We start from the raw sequence: 8,996 nt of genomic DNA on the forward strand, positions 1-8,996 counted from the left end.
CATGTGACATATTTTAGTAGTGGCACACACCAGAAAATAGGACTCTCCCAAAAGTTACTGTGTAATTCCAATCCTGATGTTATCAGATTTTAATATAAAAATCTTTATTCATTAATTTAAAAGTAATATGTCAGTGTTGAGCTACTACTTACAACCTGATTCATTAATCAGGTTGTTCCTGATTTGGTCTCTGTTCATTCCCTGTAAAAACTTTTGTTTTTCTGATTTTGACAAGAAACAGATGAAAAATTAACACGGGGACACTGGATTCGATTATTTTCTATTTCTCAACTTTTTCAACTTGTTTAATCAATACAGTTTTGTTGGTTCTATTGCTAAAATTAGATTCATAACAATAATAAATAAAATTAGGTACAGGAAGCCTCAAAGTTGGACACAGAAAGACAGACAGAGACAGACAGACAGGCAGTGTTTTTAAACTGTTAATAACTTCACACTTTGAGCTGCGTCAGGTGTAATTCTCTCTGTATGAAGTTTAAACTGTCAAAAAATAGCTTTACATCAGGCTGGTGAAATTGGCCAATCACCTGTGTGCAACAGCACAACGAAATTTGAATACTTCAAAAAGAGGCAAAAATTGAGACAACGTACGTCTCAAACTACAGCTGTTTAATGAAACACAGTAATTGCTACAGCTAAAAACTGCCTATGGTGAGAGAGAGGACAGGTTGTCGAACGTGATGGTGCAAACTTTGTTTTTGTGGTGTGAAAAATGAGGCCACAACCACGATGGAAAAAAACTGGAATCATCTGCTTTCTTCCACAAATGTTGGCTCTCACTTAACATGGGAGTGAGTGGGACAGTTGGTTGGACTTGTTGTCCTTTTAGACCTCGGCAACCAAAACCATTTTGTCTGTTTGCTTCAGTTTGCTTTTCGTGTGTGTGTTCCCAACGGTGTGGGACTAGTTACACACCGAAAATCCAGTGGAAGAAAAAGTATGGAGGATTATATATAGTGTGCCTCCTCAGGCTCAAAGAATAATAAGAAACAAACAAACAAAATAAAAAAAAAAGAAAAAAAAAAAGAAAAGAGAAAAATATAATGGGGAAAGAAAAAAATGTTAACTTCAAATTGACATTAGTAAAGTACTCAGGTTTGAGTTCAGGTCCAAACTTTAGCTGATTTAGGTCATGGTTGAACCCAGGTCAGTGAGGTAGAAGTGTCCGTCCCTCACCCCTCCAGACGTCCACACTCTTACTTTCCACCGTCACACTGCTGCCTGACTCTGTGTAATCCAGTCCTGCTGGGGAAAGCTATTTCACACAGTGTTTGCATTTGAAGACATGGTGCTCGTCTCACAAAGTTTCCTGAGTCCAGGCTGCTGCTACATGCTTGTTATGTGAGTGTGTGGAGCTGGGAAGCATCTGTAAATGATTTGTCAGAGAGGTGTCCTGGATGTAAGGACATGAGAGAGGAGCCACGGAGAGAGGCCGGCAAAACAAATGAGTGCAGAAGTTAACCTCACAGAGACTCCATTAGACATGCACCGCTACCTCTAACTGCACAGAGACTAGAGGGGTGGGGGGGGGGGGGGGCAGAAAGCTTCAACTTATATTGCTCGCAGGAAACACTCAGATAAGTTAATCCAATTAGAACAACCGATGTTGTTACCAGAACTGTGAACAACAGCCCTCAGGCTCAGTGTTTCACCTGAGTCACAGATCACTTGCTAACTTGTATAACCAAAAAGACTTACAAGACTTTATTAAAGGGTAAGACTTGCAAATAGTTTTTACTTGTTTTGCCATTTTTAAAGGGGAAATCTGCAATATACATATGAAGTTGAAATAATCGCTTCACGTGACATTAATGCAGAGTTAATCAGTTCAAATTAATGCTAAATTGTTCATGAGTTGTCAGAAATCATTAATAATCTTATGGAAGATGTTTATAATGGGCAAAATGTTAATGGACTTTGGCAGACAGGTGGAATGTGTTATTTCAGAGCAGTGGGCTTTTGTTTTCAGGATAACAGGCTTCACTTAATATTGACAGACAACTGACAGTTATAAACAGCTGATCAACTTACAGTGGAGGACTCGTCGTCATTTGTTTTTGTCAGTTTACGATGTTGTGTTCATCCTGACCTGCAGAGCTCCTGCAGCCTGTCTGTGTCTGTTGTGTCTGGGCAGGAGGGGGGGGGGGGCAACTCACTTCAACCACAGATCATATATTAAACAGAATTACAACCAATTTAATATACAGTCTATGGCCCCAGCTTCCTGTTTTGGACTGTTGTAGTCATTTTTGCAGGCACAATGGATAGATATCTGTCTCTGAGATTTCAGCTAAATAGAATGGTGGTGAATGGAACTATGTTTGTGATGCACACAGAGGTGGAAAAAGCACACACATTATTTACTCAAGTAGAATTACAGATACTGTAAAAAGACTGGTGAAAGTAGAAGTACTGATTCAACTTACTGAATCATTACTGAAGTGAAAAAGTACAGTACAGTAAATTTAAAAAGTCGTCCCCTGAAGGACATTTCCCTCTGTTTCATCTTGTTACATCTTTTTTTGTCTTGGTGTGTATTTCATGTCATTTTCATCTTATGTCTTTTATGTCGTTTTGATCTTGTCATGTCTTTTACATCCTTTTCATCTAGTTATGTATTTTACATTGTTTTCATCTTGTTACACATTTTCTATGATTTTTTTTTTTTTACATTGCTTTCAGCACTTTTGTCTTGTTATGTCTTTTAAGGCCTTTGATCTCATGTTTTATGTTATTTTGTCTTGTTACGTCTTTTTTGTTTTATGTCTTTTTATGTCATTTTCAGCATTTTCGTCTTGTTACATCCTTTACATTGTTTTTTTAGTGTTAAATCTTCTCCACCTTTTTTTTTTTATCTTGTTTGGTCTTGTTACATTGTTTATGTGATTTTTGTCTTTTACATTGTTTTGTTTTGTCTGTTGTATGTGATGCACTGATGGATAGGAATTCTAGGTCTTTTCTATGTATTATGGTTCCATCCATTGGTTAAAATCAACGATACAAAATAAAAACAATAATTTCCCTCAAATACATTAAAACTAAAGTAAGAAGCCTGTTTTGAAACTGTAGGGAGTAGAGAGTACAGATATTTGTGTTAACATGTAGGGAGTAAAAGTATAAAGCTGCCAGAAAAATGAATACTCAAGTGAAAACTCTACTTATGTACAGTAATGAAGTATTTGTACTTAGTTACTTCCTACCTCTGGAGTCTGCAGCCCTGCTTGAGTCATGCTGACAGCAGCATGCTGTTTGAGTTTCACAGCCACCGTAGATTCTCCCACATGCTTATAAGGGGAGGGTGAGATGAGGTGTTTGCAATATGAAGTCACTAATTCCTATACATAATAGCAGTATGTATGTAAGTATGTTTCCTGCTAGCTGCTATATGTGACAACCTCTTTGACATGAAGAGCCAGTTTTATATTTTCTTGTGCCATGTCAACCTTAAGGTTAATGTTAAGTTTAATTATGACACTACATCAAAATGTACATCTCAAAGGAATCCATAGAGGCAACGTGCATAGCAACAGGTTTCAAAACATTTTTCTCCCATGATGAAGGACATTGTATATTAGAGCACTATACAAGGAGGCTGCCATCCTTATGAAAATGAGTTAAAATCATTAACCCCAACAACTTTCACTGTCTTGCAATAAACTGAACAAACAGGGATTATATTTTCTTCCTGGGGTTTCTCTCTAACATAAAGGGCCTGAATGGCATTCGGCCTGTGATGCAGAGAAATCTGACATTTAATCAAGATAACAGTGTGTTTCCTACTAGTCACTAGTTGCTATAACTTCCAGGAAAACACAGAATATGTTGGATATGTCAAAGGGTGATGAGGGAAGTCAGTGAACGTGACTAGAACTTTAAAAGGGCAGTTCAAAAATCAAAATGATGTATTTTTCCCTGGCCTGTAGTGCTGTTTATCCTTCTACATTCTTTTGGTGTGAGTTGCAGAATCCCAAAATTATGACCCAGTTACTCAAGATAATGCATGGAGCTTGCTGAGAACAGTTTTATGTCTTTAAAAATCTTGTTTTGAATGTGGACTGGATTATCTGACTATATAAGACTGTTTCACTTATCTCGAGTAAATGTCACTTGCTTTGTCTGAACTAGTATTTTTATGTTATTCGGGCTTATAAAGAAACATATTTTCTCTAAGACCTCCAGTATGCAGATGTCTCTGAAGTTTCAAGACAATAACATCTTATATCAAGTTTTTGTCTTTTGGCCTGCATGGCCGTATATTCTTGGATTCATCTTGGAACAAAACATTTCATTTCAAGGTTTACATTTTTGAGTTAATTTTCTTTTTCAACCTGTCACATTCCACTGATAATAATAAAAGTCCCTCAGATGATTTACATCTTGGTCGATAATACAACACAAAACTCAGAATAATAATCAGACCTCACAACCTTTTGTGATGATGCAAAAAATATAAAGCAGAACAGAATAGAGGACTACCTCAGAAACTCCACCACTGTTTGTCAAATGTGTCATCAGATGTGATATTTTCACAATGTAGCTGTACATCATTTATAAGTACAACACATGCTGATGGGAGTGTGATCCATTTTGTTGGTAAGTCAGAGGCTGTGATGGCCGGTGTTGGGCTGGTGGGAGGAGCTAAACTGTCCAAAGAAAGCATGATAAGAAACGTAGCAGCAAGAGAAGAGGATGCTGGGATAGAGAGATGCATGTGTTCAAGGCAGACAGCCTCCTTCTTTCATTTGTCTCTGTTATGATATTTACATATATCCAAATACCTGCTGATATCCTGGTCTTTACCCTTGTTTAAAGTAGGTGTGCTTCTCTTTCTGACCAGAAATGTGAGTTTTTTCTTTTTCACATGAATTTCTGCTTCAGCCTTACAAACTGTTGGCTAATTGTTTTTTTCTTCTGTTGTTTTTTTTTTTTTTTACAGCAGACAGAGCTGACCTGCTGCACATTTTCCAAATGTGCTGTATACACGTCCAAAGAATGCTTATACCTGAATAACATCTGCATATGTCCTAACTGGAAAATGCTACATTCAGAATAAGGCCTAATTCAGAATATCCAAACAGAATATGTTGTTTACATGACCTGTATACAATTATGAATACTGTCATATTCTGAGTAATAGTGGAAAATTAGTGTTCATGTAAATAGTCATTGTTGGTGTGTAGTAACCAGCAGAGTGGCAGTGAGATGTGTCAGGTGATAATGTCTGTGCTGTACACCTGCATGTATCTGATTAGATGTTAGTAGTAACCACACAGTGTGAATGAGCCAATCATTTTTAAGCATATTGCAAATAGCTGCTGCCAATTAGCCAATAGTAACACCAACTTTCATTAGCAGTATGTGTCTTGCTGGTAAGAACAAACCAGAATGCAACACTCAGAGAGCATTATATTTACTGCGGGATGAGGAACAGTACACACGAAAACTGTTAAGAATTAGTTCCATACAAGATGACTTGTGAAACATGTCTGGACTACAGCTTCCCATCAGCACACTTCAACAAGGACCTCGCTTCTTTGAGAAATGTTGTGTCACTCATTCTTGAGAAGTCAGGTCCTATTGAAAAAAAAAAACTTTAAAAATTAAATAATAATTATTTCCAACACCCCAATTCCAATTTTAGGTGAAAGTTTTTTTATTTATGGATTTATATATGTGAAATTTATGTGATTTATTAAATGTTTTCGTCTGCTGAACTTGATCTGTGCCAGAAAACAGCCTTGTCCCAGACAACTCAAAACTTCAAACAGTTTAAATCTGTGTTAAAAGCCTTCAAAATCAAAAACTAATAATATCTACTGATAACATAAGTGTAAAAATGTGCTATTATAATCATCTTTGTTTTAAAATTGATTTTTTAATAAAAATGTTGGCTCTGAAATATAGAGTGAAAGTTAAATTAATATGATTTATGTGGAGGAAATAAAACAAGACTTTCCTGATGCTATCATGCTTCATCAACAGAAATAATAAATGTTTTATGTTTAATAACTTCATGTGTCCTTTTTATTAATTTTGTTTAATCAGACATTTTACATGTGAATGACAGTGGGAGATTTTTTTTTTCACAATAAAAGTCTGATATCTGCGCCACATTGTATTGGCATAGCCCCGGAGCTCTTCCCAGCCTGCCTTGCTGTTGACTCCGCTTCTTGCTGGTTTCTTAGCAACGTGTTTGTACCTAATGGGCAGAGTTACATCAGCCTTGTTGACAGTGAGTGAAAAACCTGCCGGAGGGGAAAGAAGCTGCTAAAACAAGGAGCTAAAGTGAGGAATAACTAGCAGGATGAAAGGCTGTTAATATGGAGGTAATAGGCGAGGCAGAGGCCCGGGAGAGTCCAGCAGCAGAGCAGACTGAGACGTCTAAAGCAAACAGCAGACGTCCATCAGACTGGAGAGAAGCCTGGCCTCATCTCTGACCTCCACACAGCCACAAATCTACAGGCTTAATTGGAGATTCTGCCGCATCGCTTTCCATCAGCGCTTTGTATTTGCCAGTGCAGCCACACGTGACCTGTGCAAATTTTAGTGCTTACAGATAGAAATAAAAAAAATTCATTCAATTGAATCACTGCCAGCCTGCTGTAATAGAGAGTCATACAGCTGTACTTTACAAAACAAGCCTGAGTGAATTTCATGTGTTCAGTTTTTAAATTTTTGAAATGTATAAAAGCCACGTGTACCTATATCGTGAGTTTTTAAACTAACTGAACACTGCTTAGTCAAAGTTATTTGCTCTTTTTAACACTTAAATTCACAGACAGACAGAAAGCAGCCCCTCCAGGATTCCTCTGACTTTTTTTGGTGATTGTTGCAGCGTAAAACAGCAGACCCCCCCCAAAAAAAAAAAACAAAGAAAGAAAGAAAAAGCAATGGATAATGCATTGCATTAGGCTTTTTTTTCACTGACATTGTGGGACCAAGTGAAAATTGCAAAAGAAACTTCTTTTGTATAATTCCTTAAAAATCAAAAGTGACTTGTTCCAGGGAATGCTGAGCATCTTGCATGGAGATAGCAGAGAACAGTCTGGCAAACTGTGAGAGAAATGGAGAGGTTTATATACTGGGCTGATTGCTGATGAGCAGCAGCTATGAGAGGTGGGGTGAGAGGAAAAATACTGAGGAGAACAAATGAGCTGGAGGAGTGCTGAAGTTTTTCCTCGTCACTGTCGCCTAGTGCTTGCTCATGGAGAAAACTGTTCATAAAGTCTAGCCCTGCTCTGTGTGGACACTGCATTAAGGTAACTTCTGCTGTGATTAAAATGTGACATCGTCACGTTTAAAATGCTTTTCCACATGTGATGTGATAATGTACATGCCTTTATATGGGTTCACCACAAGAGAGCTGATGTTTAAATGAGATTTCTTGCATTACTCATATTGTTTTACATGTGGTGAATTCACTTGTTTGAAGGAATTCTTGCACAGTCTGCTCACTAAAAATGTGCTATAAACAACCACGTTTGAATGTATTGTGAAATTATTAGATATAAGAAAATACATGACTTCTCTAAAAAATGATTTTTATTTTGTCTTCTTTTAGAATTTGCTTCAGTCAAAAACACACTCAATATACAAGCAGTTAGACTGGATTTGATTGCAGCTATATTTCAAAATCATAAACAAACATTTACTCAATAAATACAGTTTTATGCCCATGTGCTTAAATATGGTGGGGTTTTCTTTTAGGAGCATATTTACAGTACACCATAAATAACTTTAACAAATGGAGCACATTTCAGGCTTTGACAAAATGAAAAAAAAAAAATCCAAACTTGTATAAATATAGGTTCATCTAAGGACTGAAGGAAAAAAATCAAGAAGAGAAAACATGAATCCTGCTGTACAAACATGCCCACATGACAATAATTAACAGTTGCTTCAGGGATCCGTCTTAATGAATGCAATTAAGCTGCCTTACCTGGCATTCCAACGGGTCAAATTGCATATGATCACAAGTATCAGTCTTCCTTCAGTCACTCTGAAATGATTACCACAGATATCAGGGTGGAAAACATAAAGTATTTCATTTCTTGTCATTTACTTGAATGATACCCCTATTCCTGCTCAAATGAAAGTTGTTGAATGTATCAGGTCATTTAACTCTTTCAAATCAAAGATTTTTCCCCACCATCATTATTCATCATGTACTGAAGCGGCAGACTTCCTGTGTCAACTATTAAATCATGTCCAACAATCCATTCAGTATCCATGGTTCTCACTGTACAATCATATTCATCATGCACACATGAGTCAACACTGTATCTTCCCTTTGTCTTTAGTGTCAAGATACCAAAACTGAGAGAAAAGAACATAGAGAGAATGGCTTTGCATATTAGTCTGTGAATTTTTAATTAGTCTGCATCACTGCAAAGTGCACCACACCCAACCCTCATGTCTCCTCATCCAAATGCATTGAGAAACAAGGAGACTTCTTCACAAACACTCCATCTCTAATAGTGCAAAAGGTTACACACATGGGGACATGGGGATGTTAAAGCAGAGCTTCATCCACTTTCTAGCCAACAATATTTCCCTTTTTTCTTCATCATACCGACCAATTTTGACTGAAATATTGTTTGCTTTTTTTTATTCGAGAGTGACTTATGTTGTCATACTTTCCTCCTTTCAAAAATAAAATCTATGAACTATCTATCTAACTATCATCTATATGAGATGTTGGCAGAAAATTATTATATATTATGTATTAAACACTTGTTTGTCTGACAGCCGACAAAGCCATGAACAGATGATACAGCCTTCTCATTGTCACATCATTAGCTATGTTTCCATCCACATTTTTACATACATGTTGGACACTGAATTCCCAAGAAGTGCATCAGCCCTCAAGTGGAGGCAGTAGTTATAATAGACGGTTGGAAAAAGTCAGATTAGAAAACAATTTTGTGTGTTGAGGTCATGGAGAAACAACATATTTTGTTGTGTAATTTGGAGGA

This window comes from Lutjanus erythropterus, chromosome 9, assembly GCF_056507025.1.
Source record: "Lutjanus erythropterus isolate fLutEry1 chromosome 9, fLutEry1.hap2, whole genome shotgun sequence".
Lineage (NCBI taxonomy): Eukaryota > Metazoa > Chordata > Actinopteri > Lutjaniformes > Lutjanidae > Lutjanus > Lutjanus erythropterus.